The sequence below is a fragment of the Aythya marila genome (genome assembly GCF_965140915.1).
Source record: "Aythya marila genome assembly, chromosome: 6".
In the NCBI taxonomy this organism is placed as follows: domain Eukaryota; kingdom Metazoa; phylum Chordata; class Aves; order Anseriformes; family Anatidae; genus Aythya; species Aythya marila.
Window position 1 is genome coordinate 39,420,632 of NC_139047.1, and position 20,740 is coordinate 39,441,371.

The 20,740-nt window shown below is 36.0% G+C and overlaps 1 protein-coding gene across 17 annotated transcripts in view; it reads right to left on the minus strand.

Moving 5' to 3' along the window:
* The window catches only part of BAZ2B (bromodomain adjacent to zinc finger domain 2B), a 126,387-nt gene that overhangs the window by 77,584 nt on the left and 28,063 nt on the right, over positions 1 to 20,740 (minus strand). For 15 of the 17 annotated variants that reach the window (XM_082763199.1, XM_082763192.1, XM_082763187.1 and 12 more), the window contains exon 2: positions 15,715 to 15,753. The exons of the other annotated variants lie outside the window; for them this stretch is intronic. The gene's annotated coding sequence lies outside the window, so the exon portion shown is untranslated. The remainder of the gene's footprint in view (positions 1 to 15,714; positions 15,754 to 20,740) is intronic. 17 annotated transcript variants of the gene reach the window in all.

Below are 20,740 nucleotides of genomic sequence, written 5' to 3' on the forward strand. Positions count from 1 at the left end.
CTGCAGCCAGTATTTTTAGCTGGTAAATGCTATCATTGAGTGTGGTTAGAGGGAAGAAGAACAATTAAAATTTAACTATTAACACCTAACAGTAGCTGACATACCAAGGGTTTAGGACAGCACTGCCTTATGATTTTGTCCACTTTATCCTTCTGGACAAGGCAGAAAGAAGTAAAGGAGGAAATAACAGTTTAAAAATTAAAATTGTATCTTGGTTAGAATAAAGTAGAATTTCTTGCATATAATGGTAAGTAAGTAACAAGTGGAAGGAGCACTAATTACAAAATAACCCATTTTTAAATGAAATTGAAGACAAGTGAAAAAGTCACATACACAATCGGACTCCACAAAGCCTACTACAGGTTTTTGACCTTGCCTATGACAGAATGCAGCAAACGGGGACAGCTGACAGAATCACAGGAGTCATTGCAGCAGTTAACCAGGCTTCTTTAGAGAACTTCTGGGAGAGATTTTTTGGGAATCATTCTTCAGCAACTTCTGGTGGCTTGCTTAAAAACTTAGTTCCAGTTTATCGCTGTTGCAAAACACCCGACCTCTGGATCACTCTACCACGTTCCTCCACCCCCAGTTCTACTTCTACTCAAGCTCTAAATCCAGGCTCAGCTCCAAGTACAGGAACCAACAGAGCTTAAAGAAAATTTACTGAGGAAACATCCTGCTGAATCTTTGATGTCAAAAGCTGCCACAGGTACACCTGGGCATTAATAAAAATAAAAGTATTGAAATTCATGCTTTTGTCAAACATGCCAGTATTTCCCTAATTGAACCTTGCTTATCATCTCTCAAGAATGGTAAAAGGCACTAACACAAAGGATAACTTCATGAAAACTACGCATCTGCTCTAACATACACATACAGAAAAGCTTTCAAAAAAACTTACCACAAGCACCATATTTTGCCCACCTGTTATTCTTCTGCTTCAAGTTTGGAAAAAGAGTGGACAGAGAAATCCAAATGCATAACATAAGGAAAAGAGGCCCCCACAACTCAATTCTTCTGGAAAGAAATAATGTTTTGCACTGCAAACTCAGGTATCTGTCAGTGTACATGAACTCCACAGAAGTCAAAGTAAACAAAACGGATAAATTTGTGGATGCTCCTCTGTAAATCTTTCAAAGAATAAAGATACAGAACAGGATACCTTTTGTCCTGCAGTCCTAAACTTACAGACTACACAATACATCATGTAGTCAAACAAACAGGAAGGGCAAGATACTTTATCCCTAAAAACTGCTAGAACTAAAACAACCAGCATTCTCCGACGAGTTCTCATATACCAAGTCAGAGTTCCAGAAACAGAATCAAATCTTTTGAATAGCCTTAGGCCTTGCAAGGGCTTTGACTTTGTTTTAGAATATCACCAAATTTCATTACTGAGAGCATGCGAGCACAAAATTCAAAATTGTACCTTCAGTTCTGCAATGCAAGTTACAGAATAACTTTACCCCTTTACCACAGGACAGTGATGAAATGTGTATGCTTCTCATGCCATTAAGTGAGTTTTGGCACCATGACTAATAAAATTATCACTGAGGCATGCTAATTCCTCAATTTTGCACACTTATGGCACCTTTGGTGTCATCTAACAGGAATGCAATGGTTCTCAGTAACAGACTGAGGCAGCAAGGCTGAGACACAGAGAAATGGTATCTGCATTTACATGTTGTTCTGTGCATGTAGTTCTTCAGGATTCCAGAACCAGTTTTAGAAGGAAGTACTCTGTAATACAACTTCATACATACATTTAAATACACTTCATCATTGGTATCCACCCTCATTTCCAAAATGTTCTTCTTCGGCTATTTTTTCATCGTTTCTTCCACTTTTAAGGCACTAAGATCTTGAAATGCACTGAAGCATTTACGCAAAAACAAGCCCACTCAAGTTTACCTAAACAGAATAACTAGAAGGAGTAATAACAAGTTCTTAAAGTACAAAGAAATAAAAACAAGCCTCAACAGAAGCCACAGCAGCTATTACCATGTCAGTAGACTACCCTTTACCAGCCCCACTCACAATACTATTCTTACAAATTATGCAGATAAAAATCTGACATTTTCATGCTATTTACACACTTAAAGGAAGTGGCTAGAAACAAAAAAAAAAACTGACAGATCATATTTTTGACTCTACATACTGGAGAAGACAGTAAACCACCTATATCGCCATCTACAAAAAGAGAAGTACTAGATTTCAGGCACCTAACAAATACGAACGCTAAACATTCAATTTTCCTCCATTATTAAAGAGTTAAAATACAGAAGACCATTTTAGCTGTATCAATTGTTGTTTCTTGGCAAAGCTTGGCAATCACTTAAAGACAAATAACGATACACAGTATTCCCATAAACCATTCTTTCAAAATTTGAAGGCACACTGTAGATGTAAGCCAGGACATCATGGACACATCGGAATAACAGGTAAGACTGCAGCTCTTTGGCAGGAATAAGGCAGAATGCAACCAAAGCAGCACTAACTCCTGCTACACAGCATTCACCTCAATAGGACGGCAACAAAAGGTGGCCAGGGCCCATGGCTGCAGCCCAGATCAGGATCTGTCCTTCCACACGTAGCACGAGCAACTCTATCCCTGTCTCAGAGTGTCTGTTCCCTGTGCTTCCCTCTACACAGAAAGGCAGCCCGCGAACCAGCAGCTCCAGCAGCCATCAGGGCTGTCCCTCCTGTCCCACAGGAATCCGGTTTTGTCCAGAAAGGAAGCACGAAGCTTTGAGCCAACAAATTCAGCCATGAGACACCATGCTTTACATTTATGAGGATCTATAGTCACAGAGTGCACTAAAAGATTAGGAGAAACAAGGGAGATGTTTTTGCAACATCAGAATTGTAGGACATTGGTAAGAACTGTCCAGGGGTATAAAAAAAAAAAAAAAAAAAAAAAAAAAAGCTGTCTAGGCACCACAGGAGTGCAAACCCTATGGAGGATGATATGGCATGTTTTGATGGACAAGAAATCTTTAGTATCAAGAGCACAATATTATTTTGGCACGTATTCTGCAACTGCAAAATTTGCCTTAGCACCTTTCTAAACTTTGACAAAAGAACAAAAATGGGAATTCATATTTTTAATATAGAGCTTCTGAAAGCGTACCGCAGTACCTAGAACTCTATGAAAAATTCTATGCCATTAACACTCTTATAAAATAAGACCAGCCTTAAAATCATTTTGACCCACTTAACAAAGCAGAATAACACAACTGTACTGTAACTATCACTTTACAGTATGAAGTCTCTTAGATGAATACTCCAAAGCAAAATAAAACCGGACCTGTACACTGAGTGAAAGCTGTCACACACCCACCTAGTCCTCATCAGCAAAAAAGAGAAATTACTTGAAGGAAAAACCCATCAGTTCTAATAAATGCAGAACATTAAAACATTTCTTATACAATCAAAAAAGGAGACCAAAAGGTTGTTTTATTCAAAAACTAGGTTTATGTTAGACATGAAACACTTCTGCAAATGATAAAAACAAACTATGAATATGCATGACACATATGCATTTTATGTCTCTGTGTTTGTCCAATGAATGTTGGGATTTTTCAAAGTTAATGCCAGTTGTTTTTCAACACAAACACCTAAACTGACTTTAATGATTTTCCTTTTTAAAAATCTCATGCAAATCAGGTATATTTTCTTATCACTACTGTCAGATAAGCATTACGAAACAGCAATAGTTGTCTTAGACTGAAAATTTTTAAGTTACAACTCTAAATATTCTTTCTTCAATCTGTAAACATTTCAAACTATTAAATGGGGGGAAAGAAAGGGGGACGGAAGCACAGAAGAAAAGCACTTAAAACTTGGCAATAGAGAAGAACAGATACAGAATATTAACAGCTTACTGTGGAGAGTGATTTAATCAGGAAGTAGCCATTATCCTGTCGCTAAAGAGCAATGACAGCGCTCCAAAACAAGCCGTAGGTTTTTTTGTTGTTGGTGGTGTTTTTTTTCCCCTCGGTCACGGAAGGAAGAAAAGAACATAAGCTATTGTGCTCGAGCTTTGCTGAGCCCAAAGGTCATCAGATGTTTATTGGCAAAAGCTACCCTGAAAACAAAATGCAAGCAAGCATCTACAAAGCTGTACTTCAAGAAGCATCTATAATCTACCACAACCTCCCTCTGTGTTACACACAAAACATGGCTGTCTTACTCAGAGATTAGCAATTATTGTAATGAGATACTGTCGGAGAGGGTCAAATAGTACTTCCTGCAGTTTACACATCTTGATTTCCTGGTAAACAAACTGAAAGGCAGGTGGAGCACTTGGATCAACAGTAAACACGCATGCTCACAGAAGCAAAAATCAGCCTAGGTGAAATACACGGTTTTATTAAAATGTGTGTCTGTATTTTAATTACATGAGTTGACAAGGCATAAGAAAATGTAAAAATAACTCTGAATCATGAAAGAATGTTTTTCCGCAATATTAGATAGATGTCAATGCTGTACCTCATTGTTTTCATTTCTAAGCCAAGCCACAGTTGCAATTTATTTTCCCTTAAATTGTCCTTATGTACACATATGCATGCAATTAAACCTGCTCACAAAGTTGTTTTGGTATGAGAAAATGCTCTGAAATGATAACCTGAATCACAACTGAATCTGAAACTGAGAAAAACAAATGCGAATTACTGTGTAAGCATTTCAGCACTAATCTCAAATAAAAAATTAAAGTAAAATCTGCCAATAATATTGAGAAATTATCAAAATTAACTGAATATGATTTTGAAAGAGAAGTACCTTAACGCCTTTTTTTCCTAAGCTGCCTCCCCCCAAAAATTCATCACACGTGGACTACGCATATTGCAATGATCCAATGGGGGAGGGGGAGGTTCCCTACCCAGAATCTTTTTTTTTAAAAAAAAAAAAAAAAAGTAACTTCAAGAATCTTCAGTTAAAAAAAAAAAAAGATTTTCACAGTGGAACTGAAGGGGGCCTAGGATAATAGGGGAAAAAAAAGACCTCCAGCCCAAACAAAGAAACAACATCCACCCACCCAAAACCACCTTGACTAATGAAAGAAATGGAAGAAAACGCTTGCTATCTCTGAGCAACTGGAATAAACTATTTGGCCAACTGACAGGAGGCAGAACTTATCTAAGGGATAAATTGAGTCAATTTATTGTACAGCAGGTGCATACAACGAAAACTGCTGAAGTACCCTAGAGCAACAGCACAAGGGCTTGAATGGTAGCACGTTGTAAGATAAAAGATTATTTACATACTAGGGGAAACGCACAAAACTGAACATTAATTATCTTTCCCTCTTAGCAGCATGAACAAAAAACTAGGGAAAACAGCAACATAACATGTGTGAGGAAACAAAGCCAGGAACAGATCAAGAAGTTTCTAATAATAATGTTAAAAATAAGCTCAAGAAAAGAACATGTACATATATATATATATACACACACACACTTATATGTATATATGTATATACACACACACACACAGAACAGGAATTAATTCTATGGTCATAAAGAGAATACAAAATCCTTTTGCTGGTTTTTGTTTGGTTGGGGTTTTTTTGTTTGTTTTAATAAGTAACATTAAGAACTTTTTGCAGAGCTGTGTCTCCTTTCGTGGAAGCTATGTCTCCTGTCAAAGAGATTTCAAAAAGTTAGAAATCCTACTGCTACAAACTACAAGAATCATCTCAAAACTGTATCAAACAAATATCAACTCCAGAAGAAATATGAGCCTATCTATAACTACCCATGTCATTCTAGTAGCTCTATTTCAACACAAGTTTTGATTTAAAACACCATAGCTTATCCTTTGATAATGAAAAGTAAAAACAGTTAGGCAACGAATGTTGCTTATGTTCATCTGAAAGAAGAACAGGTAATCTCTACGCAACCTATACTGAATGCCAATAAAGCCAGAGATCTGCATTTTGCATCATACCCTGGATCCAGGGTATGGATTAATTACAGATAATTACAGATAACTTTAAAACAGAAGCATATTTAAAACAGTGGATGTTTATGAACATAAAAACAACACCTAAATTCAGTATCATCTGTAAATTCAATCTGCAGCAATAGCTTTGGAGAACAGGAACTCCCTGCAGTCATCTCTGTAATGCATTAAATCAATAAATTAATTTCTGAAGGTTCCACATACAGTATTGGTCTATGTTTTACTTCTGGCAATTTTAGCCAGAATCCTTTGACAGTTGCTGTATGGATGAGTGAGTAATACACATGACAGGGCAAACAGGACAATTCATTACTTTCAGCAATTGTCTTCTGGGGCATGGCACCAGAACTTCTAAAACATCTTCCTCCTCAAGAAAACTTAAGGAGTTAATAAAAGTATCTCCAACTAAGCTACAGAAAGAAGGGAGACGAAATCTTTCCTCATCCTACCTGTCCCGTGCCAAGTCTCAACCACATTTTACACCGAAGAGCCATTCACATTATCACATACCAAAGCAAGTCTTAGGAGTGAGATTCTGACCACATTCACAAGCCTTCATATCATTGTTCCCCACATATGCTACTAAGAAAAAGTACACTTGGGTGCCATTATTACATGGGGTAACACCAGACATTGACATTGTTCTCTACAATGGCAAACATCAAGATGCAGCAGGAGATGGATCATCATCTCATTTCAATTAGTTTCTTACTACCAAGAAAAAACACACCAAACAATCTTTTAAAACCCATCAGCTGATGCATTTTTATGCTGGTTACAGCCCTACCAAGGCAAAGGGTGAGGAAGGGGTTCCCCTTCCCAAGGGGAAAGGAAGGGTAGCAGGTAGTTTCTCTTTGTTCTACCTACTCCACATTCTGGTCACACATATCAGTCTATTGTTCATGATTTTGCTTCATTTAAAGTACCATTCCATTCTCATTATTTACTGAACACACAGACACTTCATCTAGCAATCTGATTTCTAAAATGGTATCCTGGAATAAACACAGCAGTTACTGAACTACCACTCACAAAGAGCCAGCCATGTTATAACATTACTAAACATCTCTAAAATAAGTAAGTAAGAACAGAATTGCTCGAATGCATATAAAAGGCATTCAAAAAAAAAAAAAAAAAAAAGAAACTGCAGCCTCTTCTTTACATTACTATGGTACCCAAAAGACTTCTTCATGATGGTTCGTTACCCAGAACTAGTCACAAAACTATTCAAAATTCCCCAATTCTATTTCAGTAGCATTTCATACATTTTCTGCTGAATTTTGACCCCACAAAGCTACATACAGAATAAATTCTGAAAGCACATAAATACCTGAATTAAATTATCTCAGTGTATTTTAATTTTCCTGCACCAATGCCTTCTCATGTGCTCTCTCCTTTTGCATAGTGTATATCAAAATGCCTTATTAAAAGATACAGAGTAGCTTGTTCACTACCAAAAGAAACTAATGCATACATCTTAAGGATCCTGTTGTCCTCCAGTATACTAAAACATGTCATTTCATATTACAGCTGATTTATCTTATGATAAGCACAGTTCGCTTCAATATTTTTATGGAATATACTGGAAATTATTAAGAATCATGTCTGCTGAGATTTTACTGAGATTACGTTTATTTCAATGTTCCACATGTTACTATCAGAAATTTTAAAAAAGCAGTACAGAGAGCAACAGTTAAACTTTTTCTTTTTTTGACATGGTAAGCTTAGTATTAATTGTTATTTAGTTATTTTCAGGAAAAGATCACATAGGTTGCAAGCATGGCAAAAAAATGCACAGAGAAAGGGGAGGGGAGAGAACACTGCTATTTTCCATTAAAATTACCGTTACCGGGTTATTGGAAAACTGAAATATAAAACTATTTTAAAATATAAGGGTATTTTTTGTAAATTTTAAAAGATCAGAATAACTAAAAATACGTATTCTTTAATTTATCTATCACCATAACATCACATACACATACACACAGCCTCTGAGAATACAATATTCATTTTGCTGCAGAAGAACAGACATTGCATAACAATGAGATTTGCTAATGAAATCAGCCATCAACCTGGAATACATATGTATTAAACCAAGACCTCAGTGTCACTTTCTTTTTGCATCGTTTGTTCGTCCTCTCATTTTTCCTCAACCTTTCACTACTATGTCCTCCCAGTTTCACTGCTCAAGTACAGCAATACTGTAAAATATTTTGTTAACATTACGGGCAATACTTCGTTTTACAAAATTTATTTCTTTACTTATTGCATGGGTTCTCTCAGCATTGATTTTTCTTTCAAGGGTGCATTAACAATGAGTGCTAAGGAGACAAAGGAGTTCTACTTCTCTGTAAAACTGTAGGAATATCTAATGAAAGTTGAGTGTCACTTGGACCATAAACTATACTTCCATGTCCAGAGTTGTATACCAGTTAATACTAGGAATAATACACATTACTAAAAAATCTTTTCTAAATTGATCTAATGAACAAACATGAACAGAAGTTAGAATTCTGACATGAATAGAGATTCAATTCTTTTGCATCAACATGAAAAATTATCCTGAAACCAAGTAAAACAATCCAGCAAAATCAATAGCAGTACATATAAGTATAAACTGTACATATCTGTTACGCAAAACATGTTAGTGCACAAAAAGATGAATGGTGAATGCAATTACTTAGTGCTGACCACAAAAAGACTAAAACATTACAAAAGGTATTTTTCTCTATATGTATCTAAATGCTATCATATTTTGGTTTTGTGGGATATAAGCTGCCCTATAGATAAAAAGCACCCTGTTTACACCACTAGCTCCACGATTATCAAGACTGTTTTGAGTTCACTTGAAAACTATTGAAATCAGTAATATGCTCCACTGTTTTTTTCCCACTTCCCTCAGTTGTTTTTTAAATGAAATGCTACAAATAAATATTGTTCCCATACTGCCACGATAAAGTTAGCTCCAATGTCTTATCAACATGCAGTAAAAACAAACAAAAAAAAAAAACAGTTTGCTGCTGTTTGGTAGGTAGTTGAAAAAATATGAAAAACAAAAAACAAACATTCCAAAACTCTAATTCCATAAAGACAAACAGCCAATTAGTCATTTTTAGTATACCAAAACTGCATAAAGAGCTCCGTTGGAATTAATGAAGATAAGTTGTAATTTATTTTCTTGTTTTATCTTGAGAGCATTAAACAAATCATTTTATACATAAGCTGGCCATCAGAACACCAAAAACGCACAAAAAGGCACAAGACATCACTAAAAATTTGAGAAGAAATAATAAAATGTCTGAAAATGGCCTTAACCATCTCTGGAGCTAGTCATATCAAATCATCATCGTGCATCCCAAGAAGAACAGCATCAGGATAGCTGCCATAATGAACATGGTATGTAGTTGAAAACATAGAAGTTTAAACACTCTTCACATGGGCTCCAGCTCTTTTTCAGTTAACAAGCATTTATGCCATTGAGAGCTTTGTGAGCGGAAGTAATAAAACACATAGCATTACTTTTCCTTCCGTTTCTCTCACTTCTAAAGATACACAGCTCTACAAGACAAATACTGAAACACTGCACCACAGAATAGTTAGGGTTGGAAAGGACTTCAAACATCATGTAATTCCACCCCCGCCCCCTTGCCATGGACAGGGACACCTCCCCACTAGACCAGGCTGCCCAAAGCCCCATCCAACCTGGCCTTGAACTCTTCTAGCATGGGACATCCACAGCTTCTCTGGGCAGCCTGTCCCAGTGCCTCACTACCCTCAGAGTAAAGAACTTCTTTCTCATGTCTAATCTAAATTTCTTTCAGTTTAAAACCATTCCCCTTAGTCCTATCACTACACCCTTTGATAAAGAGTCCCTCCCCAGCTTTCCTGTAGGCCCCTTTTATGTATTGAAAAGACGCTATAAAGTCTCCCTGGCACCTTCTCTTCTCCAGGCTAAAGAACCCCAACTCCCTCAGCCCAACTTTGTAGGAGAGGTGCTCCAGCCCCTTGATCATCTTCATGGCCCTCCTCTGGACTCATTCTAAGAATTCTTAGACTGTGGACCCCAGAGCTGAATGCTGTACTCGACATGTGGCTTCAGAGCTGACAGGTGGGACAATCAATTCCCTAGTCCTGCCAACCACACTATTCCTGATACAAGCCAGAATGATATTTGCCTTCTTGGACACCTGAGCATACTGATGGCTCATACTGAACTGATTTTCCACCAATACCCCAGGTCCCTTTTCAACTGGCACCCTTCCGGTCACTCTTCAGCCTGTAGCATGCATGGGACTGTTGTGCCCCAGGTGCAAAAAAAAAACAACAAAACCCGGCATTTGGCCTTGCTGAACTTCATACAGCTAGCCTCAGTCCGTCAGTGCAGCCTACCCAGATCCCTCTGCAGAGCCTTCCTACCCTCGAGCAGATCAACACTCACTCCTAATTTGGCATTGTCTGCAAACCAACTGAGGGTGCGCTCAAACTCCTCATCCAGATCATTGATGTAGATACTGAAGAGAATTGACCCCAGTACGGAGCCCTGGCAGACACCACTAGCAGCCTCTGACTGGATTTGGCTCCATTCACCATGACTCTGAGCCTGGCCACCTAGCCATTTTTTAACCCAATGAAGCATACATAAATATTAGATATATAATATAAACTTCCAGGCACATATTGTATGAGGCTGTCTTACTCTCATTTGTGCATGATCATGTTCTAACAAAAAGATGTATGAAGACTATTTTGGATCACACACTATCAAAAGCACTTTGATTTCAGTTACAAAGCATCTGTCTTTCCGCAAAAACACCGTATATGCTCTATCTCAAAATGACTGGAACTGAATAGATAGAAACACGGTTAATTATAGTGGGCTTATCTTCAGGAGCTAAGGTTGTACAACCTTCAGAGGTTGAAAGAAAAACTTGAATAGAATAACCTTAACCCTTAAAAGTGCTAGGTCATTTTCTTCTGTTATGAGCAGTGACTGCTTTCTATAATTTTAACAATTGTCAAGTAGGCTAAAGAGTACTGCTGGCAGGTTACAGTTGTGTAATGCCTGCACGTTTAACAGTAACGTACTACCCTATAATACAGGTTTGCTGTCCAATTGAGCATTTCCTCTACAAGATGTCACAGGCTCTCAAGACTATATACTACCTCAACTGAGATCAGTGAATTTATTAGTGTCTACCTAGTGCATATGGATGCTAAGATTATAGAGAAGTGTTAGAAACCAATCTTAATTCAAGTGATTAACTGAGAAAACAGATTCTAAGACATCCACACCTATTGTACATATGAAATATATGATTCTGGTATATAACTATTTATATTAGACAAATGTGCATGTATCTTAAGTATAGGATATCAAAGCTTAACTTTCACTACTTGGCACATTTTTAATTAATTAATTACAGATAAAGGTGAACCCTCATTCTGTGGGTACTGATGCAACCTCACACATTTAAGTGAAGCAGATTACAATACAGACAAAACCATAACAACAGTATACAGAATCAGATGCTGACAACTGCTAAAAATACCTGTGGTTTTTTTTTTTAAATCAAAGAAGGAAAACATGAACTCACAAATGAGACGGAATTTATCAACCATATTTGTCTCCTCTAAACTAACCAGAAACAGCTTCTTCAATACATCTTAAAATTCTGTATTTTCCTGAAGAAAATCACAGATACAGACACTACAAACAGAATGTAAAAATTAAAACTGTTGAGTTTACTGTTTCTCTTTGTAGTTTAAAAACATATTACAAAGAATTTACAGTTTGTATATTATTTTAACATTGAGTGCTGTACTAGCAGCTGTATATATACACACACAGACACATGTGCCTTTAATTATTAACACACGTGCTTAGTTAAAAGCTGTTTTGGGGTGTTCAAGGAGAATTGGCATGCAACCTTCAAACATTACTTAAAATCTTGTTATAAAGCAAGCTTATGGAATATCCCAAATTGTACTGAATTACAACTACTATTTATCTGCTTGTAGTGAATAAAAGTAGAGGATAATTTACTAAAGCACACCAGGAACTCCTGAACACTAGAAGGTCACAGCCTGTGTGCTGAGCTGCTCAGCAAAAACATCTATGATGTTCCAGAGCTGCCATTTTTCTTCCTTGACAAAGACTCCATCTGTCACAGTGCCATTTACAGCCTCAGAGTCAGAATATCAATGATTTCCAACCATTCCGTAAGTCTGTTTTCACCTTGACATCACCTCTGTAATACATCTAAACTGGATCATATATAACCCCTCTACGAGCTCTAAACTCGCGCTTTATTAAACTGATAGAGTTTAGGCTGTGCTCTAATGTACCATTTTTACTTGCTCTGAACTGTAAAACAAAATTAAAACTCCAAATCCTATGTCTTTTCTGTTGCTCTACTTGTTTGAAATTCTTCAAATATTAAAAAGAAATAAAAAGCAGTTAAAAATCTGATTTTAAAACGTCTGCTTTCATAATATACATAAAATCTAAACTTATTTATTTTTCAAAACAAAACATGCCTAGTAAGATCGTGGGTTTTTTTTTTTTTTTAAACAAGATCACCATGCAGAATAAACTATCAGTTTCGCTGAATTCAACAAAATCATATTTGTCTGTTTCAGTTCTACATTTCTTTAACCTATATACATAATGCCACCCTAGAATTTCCCTAGCTAAATCACACTAGGACTCAGGTAGACTGCAGTATAAAGGTGAACCAATTCAGGCATTACCTTTGTGCTTGCCTTGCAAATGCTAGGAACATCAGATAATCATGGATACATACCCACAATGTTTATTTTATGACTTACAGCTATTCACCTGATGCTCTAATATCACATCTCTCACCTCCCCAAAAAAATTTGTTCTATTCTACATCTGCTACCAATATACATTTCAGGTGTTTCTTATCTCATCTACCATTCAAATTCCCCCACATATCTCGTTATCACTAGATAATCACTCAGTTTTTCTAGTGGTAGTAAAGTGGGCTGGCAAGCTATACAATGCAAGGAGGCAACTGCATGGAACAGACTTAGCTCAAAAACAGAGTGAAGTCCTGCTCTGTGTATGACACAAGAATCAAGTATGAATAAGGACACTACACTGCATCCAAATTTAAGACAGGTTCTAAACTAGGGAACACAAAACCCAACAAAAAAACAGAGGAACACATCTTTAAGACAATGTGCTACAAAGACACCAATGTAGAAGAGCTAAGGGGGCAGATAAAGTAATTTACTTAGATATTGCCAAATCTGGGAGATAGCACTGCACTAAGACAGTGTACTGAGTTTATGTGGAAAGGTTTTGCTAGCAGAGTGGCTGCAGGAGTGGCCTCTGTGAGAAGAATCCAGAAGTCTCTGACAAGTCCTGACTGGCTCCATGTCAGAAAAGGGCCATGCACCAGACGGCTCCAAAGGGAGCCACCAATGCCCAGAGCTGAGGCAGTGAGCAACACTTGTCTGCACCTCTGTGAGAGTAAATTTAAGAAAGGGGGGGGGGGGGGGGAACACTCCAAATTTGTTATAATTCACCCTCATACTCGTATCTAACAACTCAAAGACAATATCTACATCCTTATCATGAAAAGAAACGGGGTAGTTTTCAAAACCTATTAAGTCCTTACTTCTACCTACTTTAGATAGCATGATTTAGGAATGGTTTAACATCTTCTTCGATCCTTGTTTTTCTTTCACTCCCCCCAAAAAACTCCAAAACTTTAGGTATCACCCATAATGATCCTTCTACTAACTGTAACATTCACCAATCTCTAATACTTCCATAATGACAACATAAACATAACCCATTAAAATAACTCGCCATCATCATACTGTTCAGATTCTGAGAACTCTTCTTTCCTTCGCATTTACTCTAAACATTACACTGCCTTCTGTTCAGCAGATTTTTTTTTACTCTTAAACCACTTGTTTAGTTATAGCCATTAATTGTTTACTTAAAACTATAAAGAGAATTAATAGTGTTATCCATATCATATCTCAAGTACTGTGTGAAAATTAATTTTCAACTGAAGCAATGGTCAAGTGTATCTGTACTTTCAATGGGGACAAATCTCCTTCTCAAGGAAAAGTATTACATTCTTTTTAAAAATAAGACATCACAAGTCAGAAAAAGCTAGCCATTCTAGATTTTTAAATCCCAAGATAACAGTAGCTTTAAAAACTAATTAGATCCTACTTCTTCCCCAAACCCAAACATGCAAAACTGGAAGCTTCTTCTAGAAAGTTTCACAGCTTTTTTCAGACACAGGGTAGCTGAGAACATAATAGTCTTTCGTTTGAGATTTGTGGCTTCGAATTAAGTGTCATCTTCAGTACACCTCAGTAAAGATGTTCTCATTAACAATGAAACCACAGGTTTCAGCTTTTTGTGAAGAGAAAGCTTTTTCATTACGACTAGCTCACTCTACGGAGCAGACAGTGTACTACTGTATTATAGCAAGTTTCACGTCTTTTTTTCCCCACCTTTAAAAACACATGTTTCTTCCTATTTGACAGATCTACTCTCTCCAAATGAATTTATTGATTCCCTGAAGTCTTCAGATGCTGTATTCTCCTCAATACAGTATCAAGTCACATATAGTGCCATTAGTAACTTCTTTCTGAAGCATGAAGCACAGAAAGCATGAAACTTGAAGTAATTTGAAAACCTGAGCCTTTTAAATTTAATCCTAAAAAGTATTTTAATCTGTATTTAAAAGTTATTGATTGAGCCTTCTTTTCTTACCTTGTTGTCAGGGCACATTTGAAATTTACTGATCATAAAGTTACCTCTAGGACGGGTGACTGAAGGTCTCTACTGAAATATAAGACTCCACAGTACCCTACAACATTGTCTGGGATCGATCTAATGACATACCTCATCACTGAACATAATTTACAGTATCTTTTTTACAAAGTTAATTACCTTCTTTTCAATTTTCAGGGTGTATTACCACAGACATGTATGAAGAATCAATGGTTAATTGAGAAGCACCAAAACTATAAACCTAAAAAATCATTTCAAAGCTACACAGAGTTCTTTCTCTTACTTTGTTTGTCTGACAGTAAGTACAATGAAAGTAAAAAGACGTGCCTGCAAGTTGCACTTAAGCATTGCTAGTTGGGCTTTCTGTTTAAATGTCTTTGTACCTATTTTAGTTTTCACCATTAACTTTGCCTAAAGCACAGGAATGGAGTACGGAAAAGGGCTTATGTCTAATGATAAAAAAAAAAAAAAAAAAAAAAAAAGTAAATTGATACAAATGCAAAATTCTTCAATTCCTAGAAGTCCAATAAGCTATCTATTGATAAAATAATTCATATTCACTATGTTGCAAATTATTATACTAGATCTCTGAGCATTCAAAATAATTTCTTTAGGTTGGTAAAATTGATTTTGGAATGAAAACTCTTAGCAAAATCTCTCAATTCATTAAGTCAGACATCGAAAATTACACTCTACCATATTTATATTTCATTCCTACATAAAAGTGATCACTTGCTATTAAAGTGCAACCATGGACTGATTAAAGACCTACCCAATGGTTAAGACTGAAGTCACAAACGTAATTACACATATGAACTAAAAATCTAAAAAAGACTTGCTGAATCAGGACCTGGATGCAGAATCTGGCACTAAACCATAGACTATATAATAACATTTTACTTTTTTCAGTATGATTTGTGCTTTTCAGAAAATTATCAGAATGCTTACTGCTATGGCATACTTACTGTGACGTGTTCAGTTCTGTGACATTGCTGTTTTGCAAGCTGCAAACAGAAGACAATTAATGATCAACTGAATCATACTTTCATCAAGTAACTTTTACAAGGACAAAGACACATCCAACAGAACATTACAATTTCTTAAAAAAAAAAAAAAAAAAAAAAAAAAAACTATAAAATATTTTGAGTACACTGAAAACTCTGTAATTATCTAACACACCCAAATATGAAGCCATTAAAACAAGAATACTTTAAGGCAAATGTAGTCACACTCTTTGGTTAAAATCAGCTGTTTAAATATGTGCATCTATTTCACTCTTACTCAACTGTGGATATATTACAATATGTTCCCCTTCGATGTACACAATAAGTCAAAGGAATCTTTCTGTTAAAATGCAAATAGAATTCCATCCTCACTGAAATCAATGGGCCTTTTCAATTTCATTTATACAGAGACACTATTTCATTCCATTACTGACGCTCTTACGCACAAGCATTTCAAATTCTATCCATGCAATGAGAATTTAGAAGCATCTCTATTTAAATACAAAATGAATACATGTCACCGAAAAATTAAAACTAAAAATAGGTTTTCAGCACTTGGATCGCCTTCTTCCCTGAATTGTAAACACGCAGCTCATATTTTTTCTGTTTGCTATACAGCGTGTAACAGACGCAACCTGTGAAATACAAACATTTCAGGAGAACACTACTTGCCACACTAGCAAAAATCTGGACTTCCAAACTGTAAACCTCCTAATAGTTACAGATTGAAGATTAGATCAGAAGAAGAGATGGTCAGGAAATAGTATGATAATTTTTGGTTAACATTCCAAGACCTAATCAGACATTTGCATATTATATGCAAAGACATGAAGAAATGGTGGAGAAAAGGTAGAGGACTAATATCACAAAGGACAACAAGTCAGACCATATAAGAAACACACATGGGGGCAAGGAAGGTGATACCATGAAGTCCACGCCATCCATATGCTCTATAATCTTAAACTGGGCTACCATAAACACAATGTTCAGGCTACTCCTCGAAAACTGTAATTATAGCAAGACATGTAGCTTCTCATAAAATCAAGGCTCAAAACAAAATAGATGACACCACTTGATAAATTCTCAAAGAAGTCTCCCATAAATAGGCTATATTCACACTACAATCACTACTTACTGCTCACCTTATTTTTAGCCAACGTTAAGCTACGCTTAACACTACTTAACCATCTTATTGCAGCACATAACACAGCTAAAGGAGAATATTCAATTATTTACTGCTTTTTCCTTCAGCCCCTGAGCAGTCACGTACTACCACCTCTACATTGATGACCCTTACACAAGCCAATTCAAAGCTAGTTCAGGATTCTGCACAAGATGTGTCAATTGCAAACACCAGCATTAGCTGCCCTAAGTTTTGTACACGTTTTCAGGAACCAGATTCCACATCTTACAGAAGCATTCCTTTACCCAGTTGTGAATTTTAACTGACAGCATTTCAGTTGAAAATATTTCTTTTTTCCTTTTCATGTTATTACTTCTGACCGATGCTATATTCTGACAGTATCAAAATCCATCTGAATGTATTGGTCACACTCTCAGGAATTCAGTAACACTTCTCTTTAACGTCCAGTTATAATGGAGATTGAGATGTACTGCAATAAAGCAGTCTGTAGCCTGGAGAGACATCTTCCATCTGATCAAGTCACCTCACTCTTCACTTTGCAGTTGAACAAGTTTCCAAGCCAATGCAGAAGAGAAGCAGGATTCAGCCACGGCAGTGTTGCAGCTCCTTTTAGGACATAACAGACCTTACTCAAAATTAATTTAAACTCCTACTACAAAATGCAAGAAGTTTGATCATCCCAAATAGAATGGATTAGATAACTTGATTCAAGTTAAGTATTTGAGGTAGAAATAACTGCACATCTTTTTGATAAGGGTTTTGATAAGCTCTCGGTTTTACCTCAGTATTTTACAGCTGCCTATAACACATTTCTACTATTAAGTTTAAAACTTACTGCTAGTTCTTTTAGAACACTGTGCAACTTGATCGCCAGCATACATATGCTGTAATAACTAAATGCCATGCCAGTTATTGCAAACACATTCGTGCTTGTTACTTCTTTCCTCTAGAGGCCATCCTCATGGTTTGCTTCACTCAAAACTGAATTTGCATTAGCTGACCAAGTAAGAGTTTGCACTAGTGGGATAAAATGAAAATATGAGAACTATTTAGTAGCAACCACAAGGAAGAACCCAGATTTCTGTTTATTGAGGTTTCTAAGACAAACCATTTAAAAGGAAAAAGAAAAGGAAAAAGAAAAAAGGAAAAAGAACGAAAAACAGCCATAAATCATTATTGAGAAAAGAGCCTCATCTTTTATTTATACAGCAAGCTCTTGAAAACATGACTACAAGTGACTATGAGCACTGAAACTCACACTGTAACTCATACTAAACTCATATACACCAATACTGAAGCTTTAAATTTAATATTTTGACACAAAAGAAGCATCTATCTTTATAAATAGCAATTGAACACTAAGTATTCCAAAATTTTTCTTTTCCCTGATTAAAAGAATACAGACTTGTTTTGGCCCTACTGTCCAAAGCACAGAGTAAATAGCTGCCTTAGGTAGACAAATACTATACCAAGCAGAAAATTGAGCTAAAATTCAACAATGAATATGTGATATGGCACAAACTTAAGGAAGTTACAAAACACTACCATTTCTGCGCAATAAAGAAGTATTAAGGAGGACCAAGGAATATTGTTTCAGACTAAATATTTTCTTCCGAGACAAGTAGGCATACACACAAACATGGAAATCTCAGGTTGTACCACTTAACTCTGCAGTAATATAACTCCTTGCAACTATTTTTTTTCTCCGTGTTATTACTTCTTTTATTCCACTTATTGTAGGTCCATCAGAAAAAAAAATAATTGTGATTTATTTTCCAGATTTCATTTTAAAACTGATTACAAAGTATAAAGCAAACTATATTTAAATGTAAATAAAATGCTACTGCAAATTTAAAAATAAACTACTCAAGGTACAAAAGACAGAAAGTCAACATTCCACACTCAGTAGAGATAAGTCAAATATTTAAAAGAAAGAACAGAAATGTAAAGAACGCCTGAAGAAGCAGACTGTAAACTTCATCTTTTATGTTCAGATTTCCCATTGTCAACCCAGCACAATCAAAGTGTTTCATAGACTATACAGACACACAGGTGTGCAAATTGTTTATCACTGCAGGGACAGTTAAAGTGGATAGGCAATTTTTTCCCTTAATTTGACTATTAACTATGCAAAACTTGAATGTCATCTAATCCTTTTTTCTGCGTTATTACCTCAATGTTTACAAAGTAAAGAAAAAATTTCCTGTGCTTAATATTAGCATATAAACAGAGCTAATTAAGGTTTGAATTAAGTGGGAAGACAGTGGGTAGGGTGAATTCCCACCTTTGTTATTTATCACTTTGCAGTATTTTCTTTAATTATTATTTTTTTTAATGCAAGAGTAGGATAACTGGTTTACATTCTGGCAATGGCATCTTCTCAACTAAATCAAAACTTAGATTCCCAAACGAGAAGTTTTTGTTTTCCTTTGTGACTGCAACTTTCTTCTTTCTCCAATATAAACATGCTACAAAAGACCTTTTTTTTTTTCCTTTTAAAAATTGACTTTGTACTCTTTCTAGTTACCTTGTAAACAAAGGTTCACAGAACCTGAGCTTTTAAGTTTTATTTTTTCCTGGTTTTCATCAGTAGTTCAAGACTCATCTACTCTGGAAGTTTAGACAACTGACAGAGTATCAGAACATTTTTAAAATCATCTTCCACTTACCTACTGCCTGCATCCCCAAATCACAATGGACTCTAGCTGGGATTTAGGTGGTAGACAAAATGACATGGGCAAGTTCACCACAGAAAACACTGGACTCACCTCAATTGATTAATAAGATATATGAAAACCATGACATGATAAGAAAAACAACAGGGAACAGCAAACAGTACTGACCAATTTAATACAGACAATGTAGAGAACCAATGATGATGTTTCAAAAATACAAATTATTTCATCTCAATATACATCAACCTGTGAAACACCCTTTTGTTATAAAGAAGCTATCTGCCAAAGCAAAAATATTCTTTGTGATTTTGGAACCTGGTAGTTCAACAGGAGTTCAGTAATATTCCAGTAGCAGATTTCAGCAATGTGTCTATTAGTGCTAGTGAAGACTGGGCATTAGAAGACATATTTAAGTACTAGAAACCAAATGCTTTCTCTTATAGCTTAGATTCCGGGTAAAATTTATTTTAAAAACTTATATAGTTGGGATCTACCTGTTTGCAATTCCTCCAACCTCCCCAGTTTTATAAAGCAGTGTACTAGCACTAAGCACTGGACTGGAAAGGATTTCCCAGATCAAATCAAATTCCTATTCCACATCATGCAATCTTTTTTGTAAGTGATCAAACACCATCTTGAAATTCAGCCTCCTCCTTTCATCTTCATGTACTCCAGTTTTTCAGCCTGGAAGTATTCATCAGCTTAACTCCATTTGTTTGACTCCAACAATTTTCATTCACTCTAGTTACTGCAGAATGGAAGTACGCGCTGCTGTTTTTTCTTTTAGTTTGTGGGCTAGATGGCAGGAGTATGCAAGCTCTCAATTTTTCGTCACGTTAAACTTAAATTAGTTTAAGTTCTTACAACTCCTGTAAGTTTCTGAATTCCTTTCAATCTGTTCTTGTCACCTACTTTAGTTTTGTTTACTTGAACATGAATAATCCTGGAACAAAAGAAGTAGAAAGATGCTGTATTCCAAATGAAGATTTATCAGCATGTTCATAAAGGAATAATGATATAAGAGAATAATTAAAACCAGTGCACAAAAAGCATCCCATCCAGAGATCTCACATTGAATTTAATGATTCATTGAGGCAATAAGTTAGCCAATAAAAACACAGCAATCACATAATCGTTCTGCCATGCAGAACTGTTTGTTGGTTAAACT